Source organism: Peromyscus californicus, unplaced genomic scaffold (genome assembly GCF_007827085.1).
Source record: "Peromyscus californicus insignis strain IS unplaced genomic scaffold, ASM782708v3 Scaffold_22__1_contigs__length_63687245, whole genome shotgun sequence".
NCBI classification, from domain to species: Eukaryota; Metazoa; Chordata; class Mammalia; order Rodentia; family Cricetidae; genus Peromyscus; species Peromyscus californicus.
Genome location: NW_026294525.1, coordinates 5281036 through 5307892, shown reverse-complemented (window position 1 = coordinate 5307892; position 26857 = coordinate 5281036). Strand labels below are relative to the sequence as shown.

Below are 26857 nucleotides of genomic sequence, written 5' to 3'. Positions count from 1 at the left end.
CTCATTGCGTGTTTCATCCAGGCACTCGGCTTCCACTCCAAAGGTGACATTTTCGCCAGGTAGAACAAGCGTTGTACAATTAATCTGCAGGTGAGCAATAGAAGAAACCCTACTATGAATGAGAAAGAAGATGGTAGCAGGTGAAGGGCTCCTCTGTAGGGTGTTGGGACGGTCGTAAGTAAAATGGCCTGTGTCTAACCAATTTCTTTTTTGGGGAAGTGGCTTACAAATTATTTATTTATTTATTACAAAATAAAATATAAGATAAAACAACAACCATCGCATCAGAGATGGACAGGGCAAAACAACAGAAAGAAAAGAGCCCCAAGAGAAGGCACAAGAATCAGAGTCCCACTCACTCACAACTCAGGAGTCCCATAAAATACTAAACTCAAAACTATAATATACACATGGAGGACCTGGTATAAGACCCCTGTGGGCCCTGTGCTTGCTGCTTCTGTCTCTATGAGTTGGTATGAGCTTTGCTCCTTGATTTAGATGTTCTCATTCTCCTGATGTCCTCCATCCACTCTGGCTCTTACATTCTACCGCCACTTCTGGTGACTTCCCTGAGCTCTGAAGGGAGGGAGTTGATGGAGAAATCCCATTTAGAGCTGTGTGTTCCAAGGTCCCTCTCTGTCTCTGTCTTTCTCTCTCTCTCCGCCCCACCTGAATGTCTGGCTGTGAGTCTTTGTATTTGTTCCCATCTGATGAAGGAGGAAGCTTCTCTGATGATGTCTAAGCAAGGCACTGATCTGTGATCATAGCACAGTATCATTAGGAGTCATTTTATCGTTACTTTCTCTTTAGACTAGAAGGATTTGGTTTTACCCGAGGTCTCTGGGTTACTTAGTCTCTGGTTCTTTGTCACCCAAGCAGTGTCTGGTATTGTTCCATCTCATGGGTGGCCCTTAAGTGAATCAGACATTGGTTGGTTACTTTCACAAGCTTTTTGTAACATCACTGCATTGCCCTAGCATATTTTGTAGGCAGGACAGAGCGTAGAGCAAAGGTCTCATTGCTGGGTTGCTGTTTACATTTCTGTTTTGGTAGCCTGTAGAGTACCTTCCCACACCAAAGGCACTAAAACATAGGGGTGAAGTCTCTATACAGGCACCAGCTCAACCTCTCCATGTACAATGAGTGGTTTGGGTGTTGTCTTCGGCAATGGGGCCTTGCTGTGCATTTGTGGAGAGCAATCCACTTTTCTTGGCAACAGCTTGGGTTGTTTGGGGATTTCCATGGGACCCCTTTGGTCAACAACTCAATTGGACATGACCGAGTCCTGGTACTGGAAGCTTTGTTTAGTGACAAGAGATGGACAGTTGGGCTCCATCTTCAGTCTCCCTCTTTATTTGGAGACTTCATTAGGCTTGCCCTTATGTATTTTAGGAAGTTTTCATTGCACTAGGTTTCCACACAACCCCTTAAATGCCCCCTCAATTCTAGCTGTCTCTCCCTATATTCCCTCCCTCAACCTTACCTCACCTTCCCCTGACCTGATCCTCCCATTCCCATCCCCTGGCCCCTAGTCCACCAGTAAAATCTATTCTAGTTCCCTCTCCTGAGGATATCCATGTGTCCCAATTAGTCCCATATTCTATACTAACCTCTCTAGATCTTTAGATTGTAGCTTGGTTATCATCTATTTAATAGCTAACATCTACATTTAAGTGAATACATACTATATTTATCATTCTGGGTCTGGATTACCTCACTCAGGATTTTTTTCTAGTTCCATCCATTTGCCTGAAAATTTCATGATGCCATTTTATTTAACAGTTGAGTAATACTCCATTGTGTAAATGTATCACATTTTCTTTATCCGTTCTCCTATTGAGGAACATCTAGGTTTCCAGTTTCTAACTACTATAAATAGGGCAGCAATGAACATGGTTAAACAAGTGTCCTTGTGGTAGGATGAAGTGTCCTTTGGGTATATACCCGTGAGTGATATAGCTGGATCTTGAGGTAAATCAATTACCAGCTTTCAGAGAAACTGCCATACTGATTTCCATAACAGCTGTACAAATTTGCACTCCCACCAGCAATGGGTGGATGGTCTCCTTAAATCTACATGTCTTACCAGCATGAGCTGTCACTTGTATTATTGATCTTGGTGGCCATTCTGACAGGTATAAGATGGAATCTCAAAGTTGTTTTGGTATTCATTTCCCTGATGGCTAAGGATGTTGAACATTTCTTTAAGTGTTTCTCAGGCATTTGAGTTTCCTCTGTTGAAAATTCTGTTTAGATCTGTACCCCATTTTTTTAAATTAGGTTATCTGGTTTTAGTGTATCTAGTTTCTTGAGTTCTTCATGTGTTCTAGATGTTAGTCCTCTATCAGATGTGGAGTTGGTAACAATCTTTTCCCATTCTGTAGGCTGCTGCCTTGCCCTATTGACCATGTCCTTTCCTTACAGAAGCTTCTCAGTTTCATGATGTCCCATTTATTAATTGTTGATCTTAGTATCTGTGTTGTTGGTGTTCTGTTAGGAAGTCTTTTCCTGTGCCAATGAGGTCAAGGCTATTCTTACTTTCTATTCTATCAAGACCAGTGTTTCTGGTGCTATCTTGAGGTCTTTGATCCATTTGGAGTAGTTTTTTGTTTTTTTTTTGTTTGTTTGTTTTGCAGAGTGATCAGTATGGATCTATTTGCAATCTTCCATATGTCAACATCCGATTTTATCAGCACCAGTCATTGAAGATACTAGCTTTATGGATATCTTATTCTTTAGGTTAGGAAAATTGTCTTCTATGATTTTGTTGAAAATATTTTCTGGGCCTTTGACCTGGGTTTCTTCTCCTTCCTCTATTTTTATTATTCTTAGATTTGGTCTTTTCACAGTGTCCCGGATTTCTTGGGTGTTTTGTGTCAGGAGCTTTTTGGATTTAACATTTTATTTAATCCATGTATTTATTTTTTCTCTCTTATCTTTAATGCCTGATATTTTTTCTTCTGTCTCTTGTATTCTATTGATGAAACTTGCCTGTGGTGATATATTGTGTCCCCCAAAATATTGTGCACCCTGGTGGGGGGACACAATATATCACCACACTTGCCTCTATAGTTCCTGTCCAAATTCCTAAATTTTTTGTTTCCAGAAATCTTATTGGTTGTATTTACATTTTCAGGTCTTGAATAGCTTTATTAATTTTATTCAATTGTTGGTTTGTGTTTTCCTGGATTTCTTTAAGGGATTTATTCATTTCCTCTTTAATGGCTTCTATCATCTTCATACAGGCTTTTTTAAGGTCTTTTTCTTGTACTTTAGCTGCGTTGGAATTTTCAGAGTCTTCTGTGGTGGGGTTGCTATGTTCTTGTTATTAATTGCATTTTTTACACTAGTATCTAGGCATCTGGGATAGGGATGAATATGGGTCTAGATACTGATTTGTTTTTTTCTTTGTTGGGTGGGTGTTTTGTTTCTTGGTTTGTTTCCTCTCTGGATTTTAGGAGTGTGTGATGGCTGTATGCTGCCTGGTTGAACATTTTCTGTGGACCTCACCAGTATGGTCACTGGAGGTTCTAGGTAAAATGTGTTTCTAGGTATTGGGAGCTGACACTTAGGAATGGGGATAGGCTAGGGGTCTGTAGTAGTTCACAGGAGGGAGGAGACCAGAGTGTCCAACCAGCATCTATTTAGTCTCCTTGGAATGGGGGTAGACAGTGAGGAGAGGTCCCCCCAGAATGTCTACTAGAGCACTGGGGATTGGCTCTGTCTCTCTAGCCTGCTCAACTTGTGTGTTCACAGGGAATGCTTGCTGGCTTTGGAGGGTGGGATAATGGGATGAGTTGGGAGAAGGAAGGTTGGAGGAGAAGGTCTTTGTGATCCATTGGAGATGAAGTCAGAGAGGAAAGGGAGACCACAGCAGGTGTTCTCTAGTGGATGTCTTAAATACTGCAGGTTACTTGGGATGAGTGGGTAAAGTCACTGTATGCCTTCTTCACAGTGCCTTTATTCTTGGGGCAAGGAGAGTCTAAATACATGTTTAACCATCTCATTACTTGGGTATACTCTTCATTATGAAAATTCTATGTCCAGGGTACTGAGCTAAGTCCAGGATACTGAACTACATTGCATGTTTTTGTTAGAATTAACAGTTTTAAGATTATTCTATAGCAGTGTTTGAAGCTGTTTTAGTAAATGTTTACATGTAAAAAAAAAAAAAACAAATTTAGTTGAAATTTCACAGAATATTCCAGTCCTTTTTTTTTTTTTTTAAATACACAAAGCAATATCAGCTCCTCAGTTAACACCAGAACATTAGTAACTCCCACACTGGATCTTGTAACCTAAGATACTTATGGATACCCTTGCAATGCATGCTCATAAATCATTAATGTAGATAGTTATTCCTAGTTGATGGAGGCTGTCATTTGCCCATCCATAAAGCCATGGTCAGTGCTCCATCAGGCTTTTCCTGCTGAACAGTGAAGAAGGGAAAAATTCCTTATTCAGTGCTTAGAAGAGTCGTCCCGGAGGTCCATACTCTCTCTTATGAGTTTCTACCACAGTCAGAGCCTTCTCATGATACCATGTGACAGCTAAGATCTCCAACTTGGGTCAAGTTTACATTCCTTTCCGAGCTGTTTCATAGACCATGTCTCTCACTGCTGCATCCCAGCACCAGGCCCTCCCGCATCTGCTCCTGCTCCCCGTGGCCCATGTGTGCACATTTCCCTGGTTCCACAGATACTGGCTCAGTGACTCCTGAATGCCAGATGCGATCGTGGGTCTAGATAATGAGGGCTTAGCCATGATCATGAGAGATAAGAATCCAGCTTCATTTTAGTGCCTTCCCAAGTCCCCCCACAGAAGCTCCCATTTAAGAGTCCCCAGTTTCTTACAAAGTGGTCCCAACATGCCAGTGGAAGGGGCATCATGAATGTGAAATGTAAGTTGGAGGAAGGTGGCATTTTCAAATCCACCATCTCATTTTTAGTTTAAATCTTTTATGACCCTCTATAAAGCACCCGGCCCTTTGTGTTTTGGTTATTATATATTTTATTGTGTGTTCTACCTACAATGTTTAATTTTCTAGTATTTTAGAATAAATGCACCTAAATTTTATAAAAACATGAAATTTTCTTTAATACATGTTTTGGAACTTCATGTGTGTGACTTTTAGGAGTAAGGTTTGTTTTTTTTTTTCCTCCACAATAAAATCAATAGATAAAGTCAAGTACATTTAATTTTTTTATGAAACCTAGAACTCCAGAAACCATCCCATACCCATCAACAGTTTCCAGTGTTATTTTCGGATTGGTCAGTGTTCATTTTGTCGTGAAAGAGTAAGCAGCCGTTCATCCTTGACGTGTGTTATTTGCCTCTGTTGTCTGTTCGCAGCATCAGGTATCTCTGAGCATGTTCTTGTCTTCACATTTGACATCCCTGTGCTCCGTAGTACATAAAGTAACCCATACCTCCCACCTCTTTAGACTCTGAGCTATACTTAGGGTGTTCCAGGAAACATGCAAATTATCACGTTCTTTTTCAATTCATTGGCCTTTCAAATTTTAAAACCAAACCCTCCAATTTTTCTGCTTTTTCTTCTTTTAACTTTGTACTTTGAAATAGTGGGGGGGGGGGAGGTCTTATTTCTTAAACAGTTCAGGGTTTACATTTCAACTTTTCATTAAACTGTGATTTTACTTTATTAAAGACAAGCGTGGGTTATATTTTTCAAGCATCAAGCCGCTGCTCTTGTCTCGGACATGCTAGTTTATCAAATGTTGCTCTTCCACTCACATCAAGGTAGGCCCTATGATGGCAAAGGTTCTTCACCTCCTTGTGTCTGTGCCATGGTGAACAATAAACTATTCCTGGGATGAGTGTTTATGCAACTGTATAATTAATTGTCTGAGCCGTGGAATTGTTGTCCTGTCAGTGAGGCTCTGTGGTCTCAACAGTTTCCAGGTGAGCTGAAAAGCTCCCCCTTTGTGTGCTAATGGGCTTTGCATTGTGCACTTGAACACTGGTGCCCCTAAGATGCTGATGTGCACCTCGTATGAAGTGAGCGTCACCATGAGAACTGGGGGAGGGAGGGTGTGAGTTGCTTCTTACGGATTTGTTTTTGCAGTAGTAACTCACAACTGTCTACTCCCTCAACCCCACTGCTCATACTCAGACAACTCACCTCATTTGAGGAAGTGTCTCAGATGTGTTGGGGAAGTCACAGCATGCTGGTTAAACATCTCAAACAGTGTTACTGTCTGTGACATCATTCACAAAAATACTTTCCCATTGCCCTTTCTGACCCTTGTATCCCATGAATAGAGAGGGGTTAACAGTGTCTGCTTGCTGCCCCTGTTCAAGACTCTGAAAGAACCGAAGCATCACTAATATCCAAAGTGCCCTTCATCTTCACAAAATCCCCTCGCCAGCAATCCCAGAACTGCTTTTCCCCAGGAACCCACACACTCCTGAACTGCTCCTGAGTCTCTTTATTAGTTCAACCTTTTCTTAGCACTTAAGGACATTCCTGGCTGTCAGCTCCTACCTTCTCCCTCTTCAAGGTTCCTTCCACTCCAAAGATGCACCCCGTGCATGCACACCCCACACATTACCATTTTCCTTGGCTTCATAGTTCTGAAAATTCTTCTAACACAATACTTCATCTCTCTTTTTCCCATTGGTTCCTGACATGTTGCTTGGCAACAGGAAGCTCCAGTGAAAGGGCTTCCTTAATGTCACAACCTGGTGACAGCAAGCCCACTGCCCCAAACACTCTTTCTCTCTCAGCAGCTACCCAAAGGGAGATAGATAGGAGTGTTCACGTCCCTTGAGGATTGCCTGGGTAATTTACATAAGGTAATTAGAACTTGCGTTATGTAACTGTGCTACTACCCTCAGTATCTAGTCACCATGTTGCCATCCCCACAGCTGCTTTTCCAGAGTCCAGCCCACGTCCTGGTGAACGGTACAGGCTCACTGGATACTCATTCCCAACGAATCGCACTAGGTGATGTGATCCCCATTGGTGGCATTTTTCATGAGCAGGGAGATATGATGAACTCTTGTAACTGAGGAATACAGTAAATCTCTGGTGCTACAAATTAAAACCGCTCACTGTGCCACTTGCTCAAACTAGTTGACTCGCAATGTTTAGCTGTAGTACATGTCTCACTAAAAATTAGCGAGGCCATTAAAAATACTAAAATTATCTGTGTGTTACAATTCAACGCCACAATTCAAAACCCTAGCTATGTGTTTTACAACTACAACTAATTCTATACTTGTTAATAAATGCATCTCTCGATACTTTAGGGTTAGAATAGGTTAGTAAATAAAATTTACCGCACTATGCTCAAACTTTCCATTAATCTAACAAAACACAGCAGTTGTAAATATATGGATTATTTTATTAATTCTTTTGATGGATAGTAATTGTGTAGACTTGAATTTGATACTTCATCTGAATTTTCGTTTTATCTTTTAAAATCATGTCAATTTATATAAGGAGAGATATTTACAAGCATTATTCTTAATTACATCTAATTACAAATAGCTAGGTATATTGATAAACACAGTTTCTGATTATCTAAATAAGGGCTTTACTACACAGCCAAAGAAAAGGTGGGCTTGTGCTCATTGTCAATGGTGGGAGGGCACTCTTTGGAGGTCAGGAAGACAAAATGCCTGCTTTGGATTTCCAACATTTCAAAGTCTCCTCTGGATATAATTGTACTATGAAATGAGTATCCTGTTTCATTTCTACATCTTTCCCATGGTGTGCTTACAGTCTTGATATATTCCTTTGTAAAATTACCCAGTCCTCCAAGCAAGAAAGAAATGAAAGTTGGCCATCTTTTAAATTGGTTTTACTTTCATGGCAAAGTACCAAAGAGTGTTAGTAAATGGACTGCTTCGATGATCATTCCTTAAAGTTTAGATAAAATACTGTGAAACCATGCAGCAGATGGACCAAGTCTGAAACTCACTCACCTGCTTGTCATTTTAGAAGTAAAAAAAAAAAAAAAATCTCCAAGTTCTAAGTTAGAATCTCTTTGAAAACACATTTAAATAGTTCTGTTTAAGATGGCCCTTTGGTCATCTCCTGGTAAGTCATGCCTTTGGTCCTAGTTGGGTTTGCTGCTATGATAAAACACTGGAAAGCAGGATAAAGCACCGTAACATCGTAAGGGAGTAAAGAGTTTGTTCGGCTTATACATCCTGGTCACATTGATCACTGGGGGAAGACAGGGCAGGAATTCAAACAGGAGCAGAGGCAGGGACCATGGAGGAATGTTGCCTACTGGTCCACTCTCGTGGTTTGCTTAGTTTGTTTTCTTACATAACCCAGGAACCCCTGCCCAAATCTACCTGCCCAATTTGTTGGAGGCAATTCCTCAGTTGACAATCCCTCTTCCCAGATGACTCTAGCTTGTGTCAGGTTGACAGATACTAACCAACCTAACTTCCAATCTTTGAAAAATGTCAAAGCATGTGACTCCTCCCCCCACATCCTGTGACTGTTCCCTGCATAACAGAGCACTAGGATGTTTCCATCACTTTTTGATGACTTAATAGGTTTCAAAAGAGCTAATTTTTGCACTCTTCAGAATGGCATTAATTGTCGAAAGCAGAGCTGCTTTGATGAATGTCAAGCCTTAAAAATCACCTAAAAATGTCCCAGGTGCTTGGTGATAATCAAAACGGAGCAAAACTAAGAAAGAACAAATGCAGTTTACCTTACAGCCAGAAATACCAACTTTAAACTCAGACCCAGGTGGATATTTGCATGTCTAATGTGCACATTTTTGTTTTGTTTTGTGTGGTTTTTGACACTAGGTCTCATGTAGTCCAGGCTGATCTTGAACTCTGGATCCCCTTTTACCTCCACTTCCCAAAAGCTGGGATGACACGTGAACCACACACCTGGTGCTAACACGTACTCTGGGTCTGTCTTACATAGGCACTTGTGGAACTAGGTGCCCAACAACACTCAGTCATCTAACAAACATCTTTGTCATTTTGCTGTTCTCCTGCCTCATGAAATACTCATGTTTTATGATCATCAGTATGCAGGGCACTGCCTGGCTCCTTACTGTGGGTAGGTAAAGCATTATAAAATTACTCCCTGGCTCTACACTGTTAGGGGGTCTTCTGAAAGCAACTTTGCTTCTTTTCAATTCTGTAACCCAATTTCTGCAGGTTTCCAAAACTGATGACAACTATTGCAATACCTGTTTTCAGTGGTTGCTATAAGTTAAATTTAATAACACACACACACAATCACAAAAGTGCCCTATGCGTGAAGGGTCTCACACACCTGAAGTCAGTGTCAAGTGAGGATGAGCCTCTGCATACATAATCCAAGCAGCTTGGTTAACTAAGCACCTAAGCCCACAGGGCCCACGGTGCCTTCTCTGCTGCAGATGTGTCCTTCCTTCAAAGCAGCCATCAGCACCTTGTTCACTGCCCACAGCCAGCCTTGCAGGGCTAACTTATTAAGAGAGGAATCATCCCAGCAGCCACTTGCTCACCTTTCCAGGAGGCAGAGGAAAGGTCAGAGAAGCAATTTGCTGATGATGGAAGTCAGGGTAATGGTGGGCTTGTCTAATCTTAGCAGCAGACAGTTCATTTCTAAAGGAGGGGACAGTCCTTGGAGACTTGTTGGGTTTGGGGGGAGGTTATTTTGCACCTCTTCTTCTTTGCTTTTTCTTACAAGTATGTAGGGTATGTGTACCAGAAAGTCTGTCTATCCCTGTACATATGGGTACACATGTATGAGTGCATATGGACATGTGGGGCCAGAGGTTTACATCAGGAATCTTCTCTCCAACAGAGCTACCCTTTATGTCTAGACAACCAGCTTCCTCTAGAGATCACCTCCCTTGCCTTCTGAAGCTGGAATTACAGGTGTACCAGCACACCCATCTGATACTGAGGCTCAGAGGATCAGAACTCTGGTTCGCTTGCTTACCTAGCAAGTACTTTCAACTACTGAGACATCTCATGAGCTTTCTTGGATTTTTCACCTTGTTTAAATGTCGTCCTTAGATTATTTAGGGTTACCATTAGCTGCAATGTAGTGAAGTCTCAGTGTCTTGAATTACTTAATTGAGGGAAATGGGGAGGCACACAATCGTAAGCAGTCAGGTCGAAGTGACAGGTGGTACATATAAAACCAAAGAGCTAAGAAACTATGTGGGGTTTGTTTTATGCGCATTATTTCAGTTGCTTTCAAAAACCACACCATTCCATGAAACATGCAGTTACATCCTTTGTATGCTAAGAAAAGTGACCTTGCTTTCTAGATGAAGCAACTTCCTTTCCTTGGCTGATTAGTATGAAGAACAGAAAGGAGAAAACTGTCAGCCCCTTACATGGGCTGGAAATTTGTCCCCCAGTGTCACTGGCCTTGCTCGGATTGCTGTGCTATCTTTATTTCCTCTGGAAAAAGAACAGCTGACCAGAAACAAGACAGAAACAGAACCTTGGCTACCAGCAGCCTCCTCGGGCTGGGCTAGTGAGTCCACACTAGTAGAGATCCCATCTACTCAGTGTACACTAACTCTACTGAGGATGGAAGGTAGCATGCCATGTGCTATTTTATGGATAGGATGCTCTTTGAGATGATTGGTCCCTCAGAATCCCCAGCCTTCTGCTCTTATTATGTCCCTTCTCTCTTAAAACTTTGCTTTCTTTCATTTTCTTACACCTGTCCTTCTTCCTTGCTGGTAGTATGTCTGTTTCAACACTGTCAATATCCCCTGAGATAGATGTATCCATGTGTCTGAATGACAGTACACTGCATATGAGATGGCCCATATACTAGGTCTACAGCTCTCCTGGCCCCTGTTATCATATCATAGCCTGCAGCCATATGCACATATGGGAAGATTATTACACACACACACACACACAGAAAATACATGATTTATTTTACTTTATATGTATGTATATTTTGAATACATGTATATCTGTATACCATGTGCATGCCTGGGACCCTCAGTGGTCAGAAAAGGGTATCAATATCACTTGAAACTCTATGTACAGAAATTTGTTAGCTACGATACGGGTTCTAGGAACCCCTACATGAGCCACAAGTACTCTTAACCACTGAGCCATTTCTCCAGCCCCAGGGCCTATACAATTAAGTGAATATGAACTTTGGAATCTTTGTTTCGGAGCAATCTCTATATAAATATAGATTATAAATGGCTTCTCTATATTGGAACAAGCTTTCACAATTTTATGATAATATAGACTTGATTGAAATGTAATTAATTATCTATCATCTCATTTTGGTTGTTCCATTTTCATCTTGAGTGTAAAGAGAAAAAAATGAATTATTTGGCAGTGTTTTTAAGTTGTGGATAAAAGTGAATGCATGGTGTGCTAGATAGTTTGATGTCAACTTGACACAAGCTAGAGTTATCTGAAAGGAGGAAACTCGATTAAGAAAATGTCTCCATAAGATCTAGCCAAAGGACATCTTCTTAACTTGTGACTGATGGGGAGGGCCCAGTCCATTTGGAGTTGTGCCTTCCCTGGCTGGTGGGCCTGGGTTCACCAAGAAAGCAGGCTGAGTAGGCCGTGAGGGACAAGCCAGTAAGCAGCACCTCTCCATGGCCTCTGCATCAGCTCCTGCCCTGCTTCAGTTCCATCCTGACTTTCTTTGATGATGAACCCTTTCCTCACCAGCCTGCTTTTTGGTCATGGCGTTTTGTTTCATTGCAGCAATAGAAACCCTAACTAAGTCACACGGTCACCTAACTTTTCACATGTGCTAAGTCAATTAAAAATTAACAAGCAGGGCTCCCCTGTCCCCTGTGCCATCTCTTTCTCCTCAGTTTTACACAGTGGTCACTTAGCTACCCTGTTGGGAGGGAAGCTAATTCCCTCTCAGGTGAAACAGAGGTCCTTCGTGTTGAGGTTTGGGTGGGAATGTTTCTCTCCTTACTGGTCCCGTTGGTCTTGATGCCCTCCTCCTCCTTCCAGCTAATGGCCGCGCGAGGGACACAGTCTAGATGAGCAACTGGAAACCCTGGGTGTTCCTGCTCTGGGCAATCACCTTGAATGCTTTCATCCTTAGGCTCGACCCACTGCAAACAACACCTCCTGGGAGCATCGTTTCAGAGAGATGCACCCTCAGGTCTTCGCTATTGAGTATCCGGTGTTAGCTTGCTGTAGCTGCTGCTTCAACCTCCAGTGTGTGGCATCAGTTGTTTGAAATCGAGTCGCGGTAGTGTCATTCATTAAATGTCGCGTATGTGGTGGTTTGACTCTGCTTGCTCCTTAGCCCACTGACAACAAACCCAACCTAACACCATGCCACTGCGCCCTAACTACTTTTGCTAGTTCCCACGCCGGCCGGAGAGAGTGGGTCCGCCAGAGTTGGAGTTACAGGGGCTATGTTGGTGCTGGGAACCAAACTCGAGCATTCCTTACACTTAACTGCTGGGTCGTCTCTCTGGCCCGCCTCATGCTTTCTTGCAACACTACGGGAAACCCTTAGGGCATTGCCTGTGAACCTCGGCAAAGCCCTAGTTCCATGCCTCCTCTCTTGTCCTCCCCACTGATGAAGCCATTTGACTCTTCAGAAGTTTCTGTGGTCTCTCTCTGGCATCTGGACCTTTCCAGGGGGGCTGCAATAAACAGCGCCCCACACTGAGCCGAGGGACCTTGCCTCTGTTAATGCTTTCAGAGAAGAGAGGCAATTGTGACTTGTATATGCGTGTTTGTGAGAGAGGGAGAGACAGAGAGATTAGAAGAGCAGCCTGGAGCAGATAAGAGAAACAAACCCCGCAATGATGAATGGGCTTCAGAGCCTCCGTGTTCAATTCCCCCGTTTCTAGTCTCCTAGCCAGAGTTTGAGTCTCAAGTCCGCAGTGAAATGTGTCATAGGATGGCGAGTGTGCCAGGGACATGATGTAAACGTTTTCTTCCTGGAATGACCGATCCATTCCCACAAGACTTTAAATCATGCTCACCGTCCCCTCTCCCCGCTCTCTTGATAATGTATCCTCTCGTTCTTCTGTCCATTAATATTTTCCTCTCCTATTATTTATCATTGTGGTCTATGGCTGTTGTTTAACTTTCTGAGGCTATTTACGCCATTCAAATGAGTAATGCTGCATAAAGCAAAGGGGTAAACTCTGCACCATAGATTAAGGAAGCCTTCTTTATAATCTGATTAATTGTAAGTGGAGACTCCTTCGATAATAAATTACTACAGAATGTGCTTCGTCCTGTGTTGTGGAGACATGTAACTCATCAATAGTTCCCCGCACTTCGCTTCAATCAGCATTTTCTACTAAGTTGCTTTACTGTCTATGACATGCTTTCAAATTTTTCCTCGGCAAGATCATAAAATTCTTTCTTCAAGGAAAACGATTTAGTATTTTAATCTTAAATATTGCATCTAAGTGGCAGTAAATAAAACTTAATAGAAATTTTCTAATTATTTTGGTCATCTCTAGGCAGGCCATTTTGTTTTGTAAATCAAACTGTATCTTTAATTAGGAAAAAGTTGATGTGAAATATTACGCAAAAAAGACAGATTTACAAAGTGTGAAGTCCAAACCTGAATTCTAATTTTAATGGAACATGCATTAGAAGTTCCTCACATGCAAGCGTTGGTGCTTTTGTGGAGTGGAATAGCAGAAGCCACCTGCATGCCCCAGGGCCTGTGTACACAGCAGTGTGGATCTGACCTTGGGAGCACACTGCACATTTTGAAGGATTCACATGCACAGGCAGGGTGCAATGGTAATTTACCCCAAGCCTGAGACTGTGTACAGTCATTAGTACCTTTCTCCACATGCTTCCAGCATGCTCTAACTTGCCTACCTCCCTCTGAAAAACAGCGAGCAACTGGACCCCTTTATACCACAGTTAGGGAAGGTATAGTCATGAAGCCACCCATGGTATCCCTGTGTCCCTTTCCAGTGTCCTTGACACTGTTTCCAATGCCAGAGGGCCACCCCGCTTTTCCTAACTACCTCCAATGTCACTCCAGAAGACACTGGGAGCCAGGTGACACTTTGGAAGCTTTTCTTGGCCTGTCCAGCCTCGCTTACTTGTCAGCCAGCTCAGACTGGGAGTGACCAAGCTTGAGTAGGACCCTCTGGGGTCCAGGATCTGTCTAAGCATGGGGCAAGCAGAAGGCTCTTGCATTTGGGATGTGTAAAGAATACCGTGAGCGCAAGCCAAGCATACCCTGTGTTGTGATCTTTTTAGAGCCCCTCCCTGATATTTTAGAATGCATCCTCAGACTCGGGGCCAGCTATCACTGTGCCCACACCTGCTGTTGGAGGCCCTTGCAGGGGAGCAATTTTCCTAATGGGGACTTCCTTGATTTTGCAACTTTGTAAGGTTCTGACTCTGAACTGGTGGAACTTAAATGAAAAGATCAGTTTAGCTGAGTTAAAAGCGGGCAGGACTTACCGGAAGACTCCTGGTAATGAATATTCAGTAGCACTCCTGGCAAGGTTCTGGCAACAAACGCTCTCATTAGCCACTCCAATCGCTGCATGGAGATGTAGTTAAGGACCTTATTTTCTCCTGAATTTCAAGTATAAAGGCCTAAACCCAGAACTATAGTGATTCTTTAAAAAAAAATTTTTCTACATAGGTGAAGTGGACAGTCTTTCTCCAATTCTAAATGTTATTCATTTCTACACTTCGTAGAGGTTACAAGCAGGTATGTAACTGTGCAAAGAAACTGAGCCTCCAGGAGAGCAGAGAACTACTAACCGTAGCAGGAGCAGGCATCAGAGACGGGGCAGCCCGGAGACGGTGGCAGAGGGGGCAGCAGGCTGACCAGTAGCGAGGATTTGTGACTTGAATAGTATTGATTTTTCTCCTTTTTCCATTCTTATACACTTTCAAGTTTTAAAAATTAATGCTTTTAATTTTCTTTTTGCATTTAAACTTTTAATGGCCATATAAAACAGTGCAGATTACAAATACAATATACAGACAGCTTAATGGGAGCATTTCAGAGCATTTTCTTTCTTTCTTTTTTTTTTTTTTTCCAAAATAAAATACTCTGAAACTGGGAGAGACCGAAGTGCTGGTGTTGACAGCAAGTCCAGCCTCCAAGGTTCTTAATGTGAGAGATCTTTCCAACCAGGCAGAAGTAGCCTCTTCCGAGCCGCATATTGATCTATGCCAGGACAGTCTCCCAGGCTACTAAACTGTATTTTAATTAATATTTCGTTTTAGAATTATGGCACAGAGAGCTACGTGCTTCTCTGATGAAAGACTTAACAAAAATCTGCTGAGCTTTGTGCTTTCCTGAAAGCAATGCACACCTCACAGCCCCTGGTCAAGCACTTGGCAGCCTGGAATCCCACCGCTCACACATCCTCCCCATTGGCTTGTGCGTCTTCACTCTGTACTGAAGGGTGTCTGGACACATGTGGGTATATACTTACTCAGGAAAGCCAGCCATGGAGGCCTAGATGTTGACCACAGGGTACAACTCGGTCACAGCAATGGGACGGCAAAGGTCTACGTAGATCTCTTTAATGATCTGTTTGCTTTGAGAATTTAAAACTACCAAAAGCACATTTGCTTTTCCACAAAGGCTCCACTACTGGCATTTTCCTGCGACATGTAGAAAGCTGGATGTGTTCTGTGGCTGGCAAAGCGAATTCAGCTCTGACTGGCTAACACCTCTTCATACTTTTCTTGTATTTTTATTTAGGTACTTTGGATATTAAGTTTCTTTTAAATTAGGCAACTACCACGTACAAAGTCCAACTTTCTCATTGCTTCACAGGCAGTAATTTATCCGTTCCTGAAGATGGAGCCTGTGTCTAACTTTGGTCCCATTTTATACAGGAGGAGAATGAAGCGCAGGGGCTGAGGAGGAAAGCCGAGACCACGTCACTGTGAAATTTCGAAGCCAGAGGTAATGACATTCTCATTCAGGGATCTTTGGAGAGGGAGGGAAACAGAGAGCGAGAGAATAGGTAGATAGATGGTAGAAGGTAGATGAAAGGCAGACAGACAGACAAACAGACACATACAAACATGCATGGAAATTTAAAGAGATCTATTTGGGCATTGAGCAATACTATCATGGAGGAAGAAGACAGCAGGCCAGCTGCAGTCTGGGGGACTCAGTGATCCTGGGAGCATGCATTACTCCACACAAAGAGGCCGTGGAACTACAGAAGCCAATGGGATAACCTGAAAACTTGGGAGAGCATTTGCATGTGTTTAAAGATATTAGAATCTGGACTTTTGGTGTCAATAGATGGGAAAGGGGAGCGACAGCTCAAGGCTACAAGAGGAAATGCAGTGCTTGTGTGTCAAGATCAAGGGACAATGAAGAGTGGAAAGATAGGAAGAAGAACACAGAGTTGAAGGCCTTCTGGGCATGGTGCTCTCAGAGCCTTTCTCTATTGTGTAGCATGGATTTCATCATCTCAGAAACTAATAAGCCACTTGACCAATGCCTGGCCTCATGGGAACAAGGCCCAAGGCTCTAAGGAGTCTGGCATACTGGATAGCTGAATCCTCACTCAGAGCTTCTGGGGTAAAATCAGGACACCCTCAGGGTCTCTTGCCAGCTTCCTGATTGGTGGAATTCATTCTTCAGTTGAGGCATGGAGATCTCAGTGTCTCATTGGCCATCTGTCTGAGATGGTTCTCATCCCTGTATACATACATCCTTACATATATCCATATACGGCCCACAACACGTTCACATGGTTTTTTTCCAAGGGGCTGCTAGGAGCTTCTACTCCGAGCTCTTCTTCCCTGCACAGGCTCTGGGGACTGTATTAGCTTCACCCAGGTAATGTCCAAATTGTAAAATGACTTGATTCAGCCTTCAGTCGTATCTATCAGAGCTCTCTGCAGAAGTTCCTAGGTCAATGTCTGGTTGGTTAACTTGGGAACTGGAACACTGAGTGCACCAAAGAGCAGTTTCAAGGGCTTTGGGCTCCTCCAATTCCTGCCTCTTCTGGCCAGTACACGGGACATGCTGCCATCTTTGTCTCGGGCCACACGATTGAAACATCTGCTAGACCTGCTTCCTAGCTTCTCTAAGTCCCCTTTCCTGAAGCTCCAGTGCTACTCCTCTATCTCTTCTTAAATAACAACTTTTCTAAGCAACCAATGTAATACAGGAAGTCCTTTGTCCCAGGAATCCTATTTTCCAGGACTCTTTGGGGTCTTTGCGATGCTTAAATATTTGGCACTTGGAAGATAATCTGAGAACATGTGTTGGGTTTCCATAAAGATGAGTAAAATACTGTCCAATAAGTGGTGTCATCCACAACTATCACCTAACTTGAGGGAGATGAAGACCTTCCCTGAATATATTCACTAGGTATTTGGGCTGTCCATGGTAGACATCGGAACCCGCCACTTCAGTGGTAAATTCGCATCATCTTCAGGTTTCTAAATATTTCCCACTACTACTTAGCCTCTGTCATAAAGTTAGGACACACTGGTGCTGTGAGACACACAAAAATACTCCACCTCCATTGCATTGAAGCTTGATGGGAAACAAGTCAAAATAGTGCAAAAGTCGTGAAGGAAATGTGGACCAGCTTTTGTTCAGTTGCAGACACTACCTGCCAATCTGCCACATTAGCTACATAATTTTCAATGATGTATTTGTTAAGTAGATACTACTTCACTGGTGCACACATTGGGGTCCAAGGAGATGAAGTATCTCACTTCAGTTTAGATTTGGACTTGACTTTGTTGACTTGACTCTGTTGGCTTCTGAGCTAGAAATCTTTGAATTATTACCCTGCTCATTGATTCTGTTTTTTCATCTGAAAAATAATTGCTAATGATCCTACATGCACAGGGGTGTCCTGAGCATGAATTGGAGGATGTCAGTGTCAGAGACATCCAGTAATTGCAAAACAGCGCTTGTCATATCCCATCTGTCATAGCGTCTATCTAAAGCACATTTTGCCCAGGAAAAGGGTATGAGATTTCATAAATAGTACAATCTGTGTTAATGAAGATCCCGAGGGAGCAGGAAATCAATATATGACAGGCTTTTTTCATTATGATATGATGCTTCTATTTGTGATATTTCATGGTGGACAGTTCGTTCAGAGCTCATCAGAGGTGGTGAAAAGGCCCTGTGGGATTGTGAATGCTTAAGACTCTTCATTAACTGGTAGAGGAAAGCCTGCCACTGGGATCTAAACATGTGTCAGAAAATCGCTCACAAGATTAGGTCACCCTGTTGTTTTATTTTGTAACACTTGAGGTTTTCAGTATGATGGCTGAGGAGAGAAAGATGTCTACTCCACTCATCAAGTAGAAAGACATGCTATCACACTAGCCCAACAACTTCTTACAATCTGAGCATCACCAGATCTCTACATGCTTTTTAAAGGTCTCCAGTCGTCCTCAGAAAAACAACCTTCTCCCTAAAACAGTTCCCTCTGCATATTGTGTCATAGCTAATATCATTAACCATGTGCTCACCCAGCCATCTTGTTAGTGGAGTTTATTTCTCTTTTCATTTCATCTGCAAGGCTAAACACAAAACCTGCACATTTCATTTTCTAAGCAGTTCTTAAGTCTGGTTCATCTTCTAAGACCACATCATCACTGTCTTGAGTCAAGGTCTCACTAGTCCCCATGGTTACCGAAAGGATTGCCTTATTGATTGGCATGCCTCGGGTTTGGCCCCTACATTCAGCTTCCACTAGCTTCTAGAAGAGATTCTTCTGAAATACGGTTGACCACAGCACTCCACTATTAGGCCATTTCAACACCCTCAACAGATCCCCTGGCATATATATTAAAAAAAAGATTTGTTCAACAGTGCATTGAACATATGGATGAAGATGGAGTGGATTTCAGCTGTGTGGATATTCAAGGATCAGTTTACTTGTGGAAATACCATACCGAACTTCAGAGAAAACTCAATGGTGGAGATCTAGGCTTGTTATTGCTCATTCACGGGAAGAAATTACAGCCACTAAAATGGAGGTGAAGGCTGAAGAAGGTACAAGTGTCTCAGTTAAGAACAACTACTAGCAAATCATTCATTACTTGATGCTGAGATACCATATTATAAACTTGTAAGTTTAGTTTTATATTCATAGGTAAATCACATATGTATCAACTCATTTGACTATTCCCATATGAGCTATTGCATATTCTGAAATATCTAATGAGTTGTCTAGGAGCTAGCTCATTATGAGGAATTGATAGAATCAAGACTTGCTTTCTGATGGGAGGAAGTGATAGGATTTGGTGGACTGACAGTGTTTTTGTGACTGCCATAGATGTTGGCCTTTCCGAAGATCCACATCATTCCTGGCAACATGTATATACAGTACCAAGATGAGCATAACCTTGCTCTCTTGGACTTATTATGAGGACAAAATATGCACAAGAGAAAATAAAACAACATTTGTTGTGGGTCATAACAAAAGTTTGGTATGGAACCTAGGAAGGAAACAGCAATGGAAAAAAGCAACCTGTACATTTGTGAAGAGATGACAATGTCCTTCTTCTCTTATGTTCATTAGCCATTGAACAAGTGCTTTCTAAGCAACTATGGTGAAGCTGGCATTCTAGGTGCTGGCAAACAAATATAAATGACTGTTGCTATACTGTTGATATAAATATACTCTTAAAGCATTTAGATGCTGCCACGTAGAAGAGAATAAAATGTCAGGTGATCATAATTGCTCAGTAATTGCGAGCAGTAAAGTAAAAATAGCCATGGAAATAAGACAAGAGCTGAGGAAAGCACATTCAGTTTTATAAGCCTGCCAAAGGTCTCACTGAAAGTAGAGCTTTTCAGCAAATGTCCTGTCTTAGTTTTCCATTGCTGATCTAATGAGCGATCAGACCTGCTTTGCTCTAAAACAATAGAGATTGTTTATCTGAATGCTGTAGGAGTCAGAACTTGCAAGAGAACACTAAGCTAACAATTCAGTGTCCTGGGGGGAGGGAATCATGCCCTCACCTTGCCCAGCTTCCATGGGCAACCTGCATTCCCTGCTTTATACCCCTTCCTTCATCTAGATGTAGAATTTTACAAAGTTGAACTCACAGGAGCAGACGACAGGTTGGCTGGTGGCCACCTGTGGGCAAAGAGGTGAGGGGCGTGGGAACTGGAGTTTGTTCACCAAAGGTACCAGGTTTCTCATGAACAGGAGTGCTCTTAGCTTTGAACAGGAGTGCTCTTAGCTTATGGCATAGCCAGTGAACAAAGTTAATAACATCATAGTATACTTGAAAATAACCAAGAAAGTACTTTTCAAAAGTCTCCCAAAAAATTATAGGTTATCAAGATGATGGATATGTTAATTAGTTTGATTTAATCATTCCATATTGCACACATATATCAAAACATCATGACATCCTATAATGTATGTAATTTATGATGTGTCAAAAATAATGTAGGCATCTCTGCATCCAAAGGAGATTGGTTCCAGGAGCCCCTCTGGGTACCTACATCTGTAGGTGCCAAGGCTTGGCTATGAAATGGAACAACATTTGCATATAGCATTACATATTACCTTCTCAGGTGACACAATCTCCTGTACATGCTGTAGAATAACCATTATACGAAGTACACAGACTCAAAGGACCGCATGTTTGTCCGTTCAGTCGTGGTATTCTTAAAATACGTTGGAGTTATGGGTGGTTGAATCCATGGATGTGCAAACCATGGATGTGAAGGGGCATCCACTTTGAGGAGTATTAGAAAGAGAACAGTTTTAAAAGTGGTAACAGGAGTCAAGTGAGGTTTAGATGGCATTTTCTCTTAAACTGTAAGAGGATGCACACTGGAAACACACACTGAACTTGGGGCAATCTGTCATGCAAGAAGGGCTGACGAGGGCAGCAGAAATGATGGTCTTGAATAGGCAAGAGGACTTGAAACTTAGGGTTCAAGGAGGGTTCCTGCCCACATCCCAGAGTACAGTGAGACCTCACTGAGAAGAAGGTGGGTGAGTGGGAAAAACTGAGGGCATCTTGGCCTTGGGAATTAGTAGATCTTTTTTTGACACAGAACCCCCCCCCCCCAAGCCACACACATGTAATAGGGAGCAGGATCATTAGCTGAGAATAAAGAGCTTGATGATGTTGAGTTTGAGAAGGTGTTCATCTGGGAGGTTAGGGACCCAATGGTCCAATGCTGTCAGAGATGGAGTGTGAACAGTTGGATTAAAGGTCTAGTTTAGTAATTGCATATTGGTTTAAGGTGGAGACAGTGAGCCTGGCCTGTGCCCTTCCTCAGGTAGGTCACCTCCAGGCACAGGTATGGGTGGGCAGGACCTGTGCTCTGGTCAGACTTTGCCAGGCAGGGCTGTGCAGACTTCTAGTTGAGGTCATTGGTATTTTACTCTGCTCTGTCCATATTAAAACATGAAAATGTTCAGGTTCTTTATTGTCACACTATTGGGATGGCTTGAGACATGGAAATAATATTGTAACTTTTCAAAGACAGAAAAGCTAGATCCAAGAGATTCTGACACATTTTCACTAAACACTTGTTAATGTTTACAAGTCGGCCTCACGGAAGTCACAGGGTTGACAGCCCTTGCCAAAGATGATGGGTCAATGACAGGAGGAAGACACTGGACAAGAAGCAGAGTCCAGAAGAGAATCTGTTGTCTGGAGTTTTACAATCCATTAATTGAAAATACACAAAACACTATCATTGATTTACCAATAAGAAAGCATAGAAACAATCACACACTAAGAGATGACCTAAGACCTCATCAAAAGAAGATGGTCCTAAGTTAAGAATCTGTCATAAAAATCAAGAGGGGATTGCTAATAGCCTTGAAGGCAGTAGGAGTCAAAATGTGTTTTCTCTTATCCATAGTCTATCTTCATTGGCATTATTCTTAAAACAATAAGACATTGGTTCAAATCTTTCTATTACATCACCTCTCAAATAATGATCTACTATTTAAATAGTATAATACATTTGGGAGATGGCTTATTGGGCAGAGTACTTGTCTCAGGGTCATATCTCCAAAATCCATGTAAAAGGCCATGCATGGTAGCAGGTGTCTGTAATCCCAGAATTACTTCAGTACAGTGGATGAAGAAGACAGGGGAATCCCTGACTCATCATGGTCCTGCTGGTGCAACATACACAGGGCAGCATGAACAACACATGGACCCTCTCTCAAACAAGGCAGTAGGTAGAGACGGACACCCAAAGCTGTCTTGTGACTGCCACATGGCTGGTGTAGCCCTTACTCACCTGTGCACACATACAATGACCTACACAAAACGAAACTTACAAAGTGTTTTTAAAGTAAGTGGCATGTTTTCCTAAGAAATAGTCACTTCCAGGGCTGGAGAGATGACTCAACATTTAATAGCCTCACGGAGGACCCAGGTTTGATTCTAAGCACACATAGTCAGCTATAACTTCAGTTCCAGGGGAACTGGAAGCTCTCTTCTCACTTACTTGGACAAAAGGCACACACAGGATACACAAACATCCAGGCATGCACAAATAAAATTAATAATAGAAATATTCGCTCTCTTTGAAAGGTACCTTGAGTCAGTTAGTTTTAGGTATATGTCACTTGGATAAAATCACTACACAAGTCATTTATGGAAAAGTAATTTATAATGTCAGTCTAAAGATGAGATGATTCCATGTAAAATCTGGGGCAGTTTCTCCATACTGACCCTGTTCTACCCACAGAAGACTGTGTGTATCAGGTGCCTCCTATTCAGCATCTGTGTGCCTTCCTTCAGACAGCTTGATGCAATGACTTTACATGTGCTTGCTACAGGAAATCATCCTTTCCAAGAGTCTAAGTAAAACTGAAAAGTAGTGGACACCTCAACTTTCTATAAATACTCATCAAACCACGCTTAAGTAAGAATCAGGTAGAGTGAATTCACACACACACACATTTGACTGTAATACAACAGAAAGAAGCTAGCCTTAAATTTTAACATGTGCAATTTGATTATATCTTGTTGTATTAGGGTTGATAGATCTAGCTGCCCATAGTGCCACATCTATTTAAATTTAAATCCCAATGAAAGTATTGGTCTTTGACTAAAACACTCATATACAGTTGAGTGGTCCTTCCATAGTGGATTGTGGCAGAATGGAGATTCCATATGCCTGCTGGTTACACAAGAATCTCCCTATAACCTCTTATAGACTCTACAGGACAATTACATTTGCTACTGGTTGCCTAGAGATGAAATTTTGTTTCACTGACTTAGGAATTGTGATGACTTTTGACCTACTTTCAGTGCTCTGAAAAACAAGGGGAAAGCTAGCTTCTGTTTAGGACCACGTGACATGTGCATGGTTCTCCACAATGTTCCACAAAATGTGTGCATCTGTGTGCCATGTCCAACATGTCAGTGTTTCAGGTATGGGGCTAATGCAGATGAAGCTGGGGCAAGGGGAGGGCAGTGACCCAGAAGAAGGAGGGGCTTTCATCTCTTCTCTGGATAACTTGAGTGGCCATGTCTCCACTAGCAGTCACTGCCTTGTGCTGTATGATCTGATGATCCCTGGAAAGATGGGTTTTCCTGGTCTAGCCCAGGTGAGGCTCAGGATGTCCCCACAGCAACTAGAGAGCCCTGCAGAGGGAAGTGATAAGCCAGTGATGGCCGGGCCATGCATCATGCATTCACATCACAGGCAGGGAGGGACTCTTCTTTTTCTCATGCAACCGATTTCTTACCAGGAGAAGCAACCTCCTGGGTGATGGAATCTATACCAGGATTTTCCACAGCTCCCACAGATACAAGGATCTTGTCACGAAAGTCAGGAGCAAAGGAGGCTGTCTGACAATGGCGGGTGGCAGATCTGTGCTCTCTCTGTGCTTGGGCATGCGGAAAGCGTTTGCCTGAGGAACTCTGGCATAAATTCAAAATACGGCATGCCTGGCAACTTCAATTTTTAACAACCAAGTCCTTAAAGAGGAGCGCGCTTGGACTCAGAGAAGAGAAGGAAGGTAAATTTCAGATGCAAATGACATCCAGCTGTGGCAGTCTGGGGACAGCACAGTGAGATGAATGCACCCGCCTGCAGAGATTTATAAGCGGGTCACTTAGGGCTGTTGTCTGGTCTGGAAGAACTCTCCATGCAGACCCTGGGAGCGATGACACAGTCTGATTGTCAGGAGAGGGTGTCTGGGGTTTTCTTTCCAGAATTCATGTCATTAACCCTACCTTTATTGTTCTCACCCACACTGCAGCTGTTGGCTCAGGACACCAAAAGATGCTTAGAGTCGGGGCTAATCAGCCAAATTATGAATCCTGGGATACTCTGTAGCAAAAATGCAGGAAGATTCACCATGCCCTCTGCAGGCCTGGCTCAGAGCCTTGTCCCCCGCCCCCCAGACCACCCAGCTGGCTGGCCTTTGGATCATTGTATAGAAGGAGCTTTCACATAAGATTTGGGACCTGAAAGCATGATGGGGACCTCCAAGGAGGCAAAGCAGGAGGGGGATCGGAAAACTGATTTCCTTTGAGCTGAGGCTGCGTGGAGGAAACCAACCACAGAGCGGGTATTCAGAAGTCTCAAAGGTAATGTCAGCCTGTGCTCAGAAAAGAAAAAAAAAAGTGCTCCTTGTAGAGGAAAATGGAGTTCTACCCAAACCACACCAGAAATTTTAAGTAAAGGAAACTACTCTGACCCTTGATAGTCAGATGTTCCACCAGAACCTGAGCCTGTGGCAACCACTGGCACCCTGTAGGATGCTGGGAAAACCAAGAGCTCCCTCCCCATCAGTAAACCCAGACCAGGATACTGTTCTCAGAGTGACAGGAAAGGATGCACCTGGGAGGCATTTAGCAGGTAGAATCATTGTGCCAGATGACACAGTTATAGAATGGGGGACAGGGAGGGAGAAGCCAAGGCTAACACTGGCACTTGCTGTCTGACCTGCATGGTGCTGCTGTAGAAGGCAGAGCCCCATGCCTGCTGTGCATGAAGCCTACCAATAAGGAAAAAACCATTTGAGAGGGACCATTGGTTGGTATGCCATTTGGGTTTTCAACAGCTTAGCTTTAACGTGCCTCTGGGACCACTGGGTGTGGTAGCAGGCATCTGTGAACCCAGCACTGAGGGTACAGAGGTGAGGTGATCACGGCAAGTCTGAGACAAGATTGGGCTACACAGGAAGACCTTGACTCAAACTATAAAATAGATGAAATGAAGCCAAGTGTGGCTGAGCCGTGAAATAGATATGCTTGGTAAGAAGACGAATTATGTGGTACAGTGGACCATTAGGAAACAAGATGGGAGAGAGAGTGTGGAAGGAGGAAGCAAAAGGCATTTCCTCTATGGATCAGCACTGTTCTGGGTGGGTAGATCTGCCTTGGCTCTCCTACTGCACTGGGGAATTGTGTCCTTCTGTTCCTGGTACCCCAGGGAAGGATGACTCCCTGGTGATGCCTTTCCACACATCCTTCCCTCTGATCGTGTTGGTGTCTACTTCATTTCTCAAGAACACAGATTGTCCTCGGAGCCTGATGCTGCATTACCCACCTCCCACTGCCCTGTTTCTCGGCTCGGAGACAGGGAGATCAGAGTAATTACTCACGAGGACTGCTGTGGGCATCAACCGAGACCATTCATCCCAGGGGTTCCAATAATGCCTAGAACACAAAGAAGGCCAATTTAGTGGGCTTTCAAAAACAGAAGAGAACAACTCTGGCTAGACCACACAATCCAAGGTCAAGTGCAATACAGGAGGTCAACACAGACCTCACTGTCAAATGATACTGCCCAGGATTGACACTGCTATCGATGTTACGGCCCTGGAGTCATCACAATTCATTTATCTTTCTGTAAGAAGAGCACTTTTCAAATTTATAAATTCATTTTTTTTTTTTTTTTTTTTTTTTTTTGGTTTTTCGAGACAGGGTTTCTCTGTGTAGCTTTGCGCCTTTCCTGGGACTCACTTGGTAGCCCAGGCTGGCCTCGAACTCACAGAGATCCGCCTGGCTCTGCCTCCCAAGTGCTGGGATTAAAGGCGTGCGCCACCACCGCCCGGCTAAATTCATTTTTAGTCTTCTATACTGGCAAGCAGATCATCGGCGCAGAGAGCCTGTGTAACTACAATACTGCACAGAGCTTCTCATATTTCCCTGATAATATTCATTTGGAATTTTACTGATCATCTACTACACAGATTGTGTTGGGGATTTTCAGACATTTATGTATTTCAGACAGGAATAACTTATAAAAGCTGGATAAGACAGCATTAAAGAGGAAGGTATGCATTGATTTTTATATTGTGATTCAGTTTTGTTTGGAGTTTTGTGGTGCTGAAGGTTTGGTACTGACCCAAATATGGGATGCTAAGCAAAGCCCCCTCTTCTTCTAAATAAGCAAACCAAAACATCTGCATGGTTCCCTAAAACAGCTGCATGCTTCCCTAAACATTTGCATGCTTCCCCTAAACATCTGCATGCTTCCCTAAAACATCTGCATACTTCTCCAATGTTTGCTTAGGACACATAAGATACATTATGCATTTATTATTCAAAGCTTTTGGCTCTAGACACTAAAATTTCATCTTTTCCATGTGACTTTCACATGCTTGATAAATAATAAAGCTTTTTGCTTTTTAAAAATAATTATCTAGATCTCTAGATGCTGTAAATTGTATTATATATTTGTATTTTGTTCTTTTGCCATTGAAAAAGATTGCATACTAGTAGTGCTCAACTTTCTAATGCTGTGACCCTTTAATACAGTTCCCCATGCTGTGGTGACCCCCAACTATAAGGTTATTTCGTTGCTACTTCTTTTTTTTTTTTTTTTTTTTTTTTTTTTTGTTTTTGGAGACAGGGTTTCTCTATGTAGCTTTGCGCCTTTCCTAGAACTCACTCTGTAGCTCAGGCTGGCCTCGAACTCACAGAGATCCGCCTGGCTCTGCCTCCCCGAGTG

The 26857-nt window shown here is 42.7% G+C and overlaps 1 long non-coding RNA gene across 5 annotated transcripts in view; it reads left to right on the top strand.

Moving 5' to 3' along the window:
- Positions 1-26857, top strand: part of LOC128118287 (uncharacterized) — a 450954-nt gene that overhangs the window by 293138 nt on the left and 130959 nt on the right. For all 5 annotated transcript variants that reach the window (XR_008221114.1, XR_008221115.1, XR_008221111.1 and 2 more), the window contains exon 3: positions 15802-15871. This is a non-coding gene — a long non-coding RNA (uncharacterized LOC128118287). The remainder of the gene's footprint in view (positions 1-15801; positions 15872-26857) is intronic.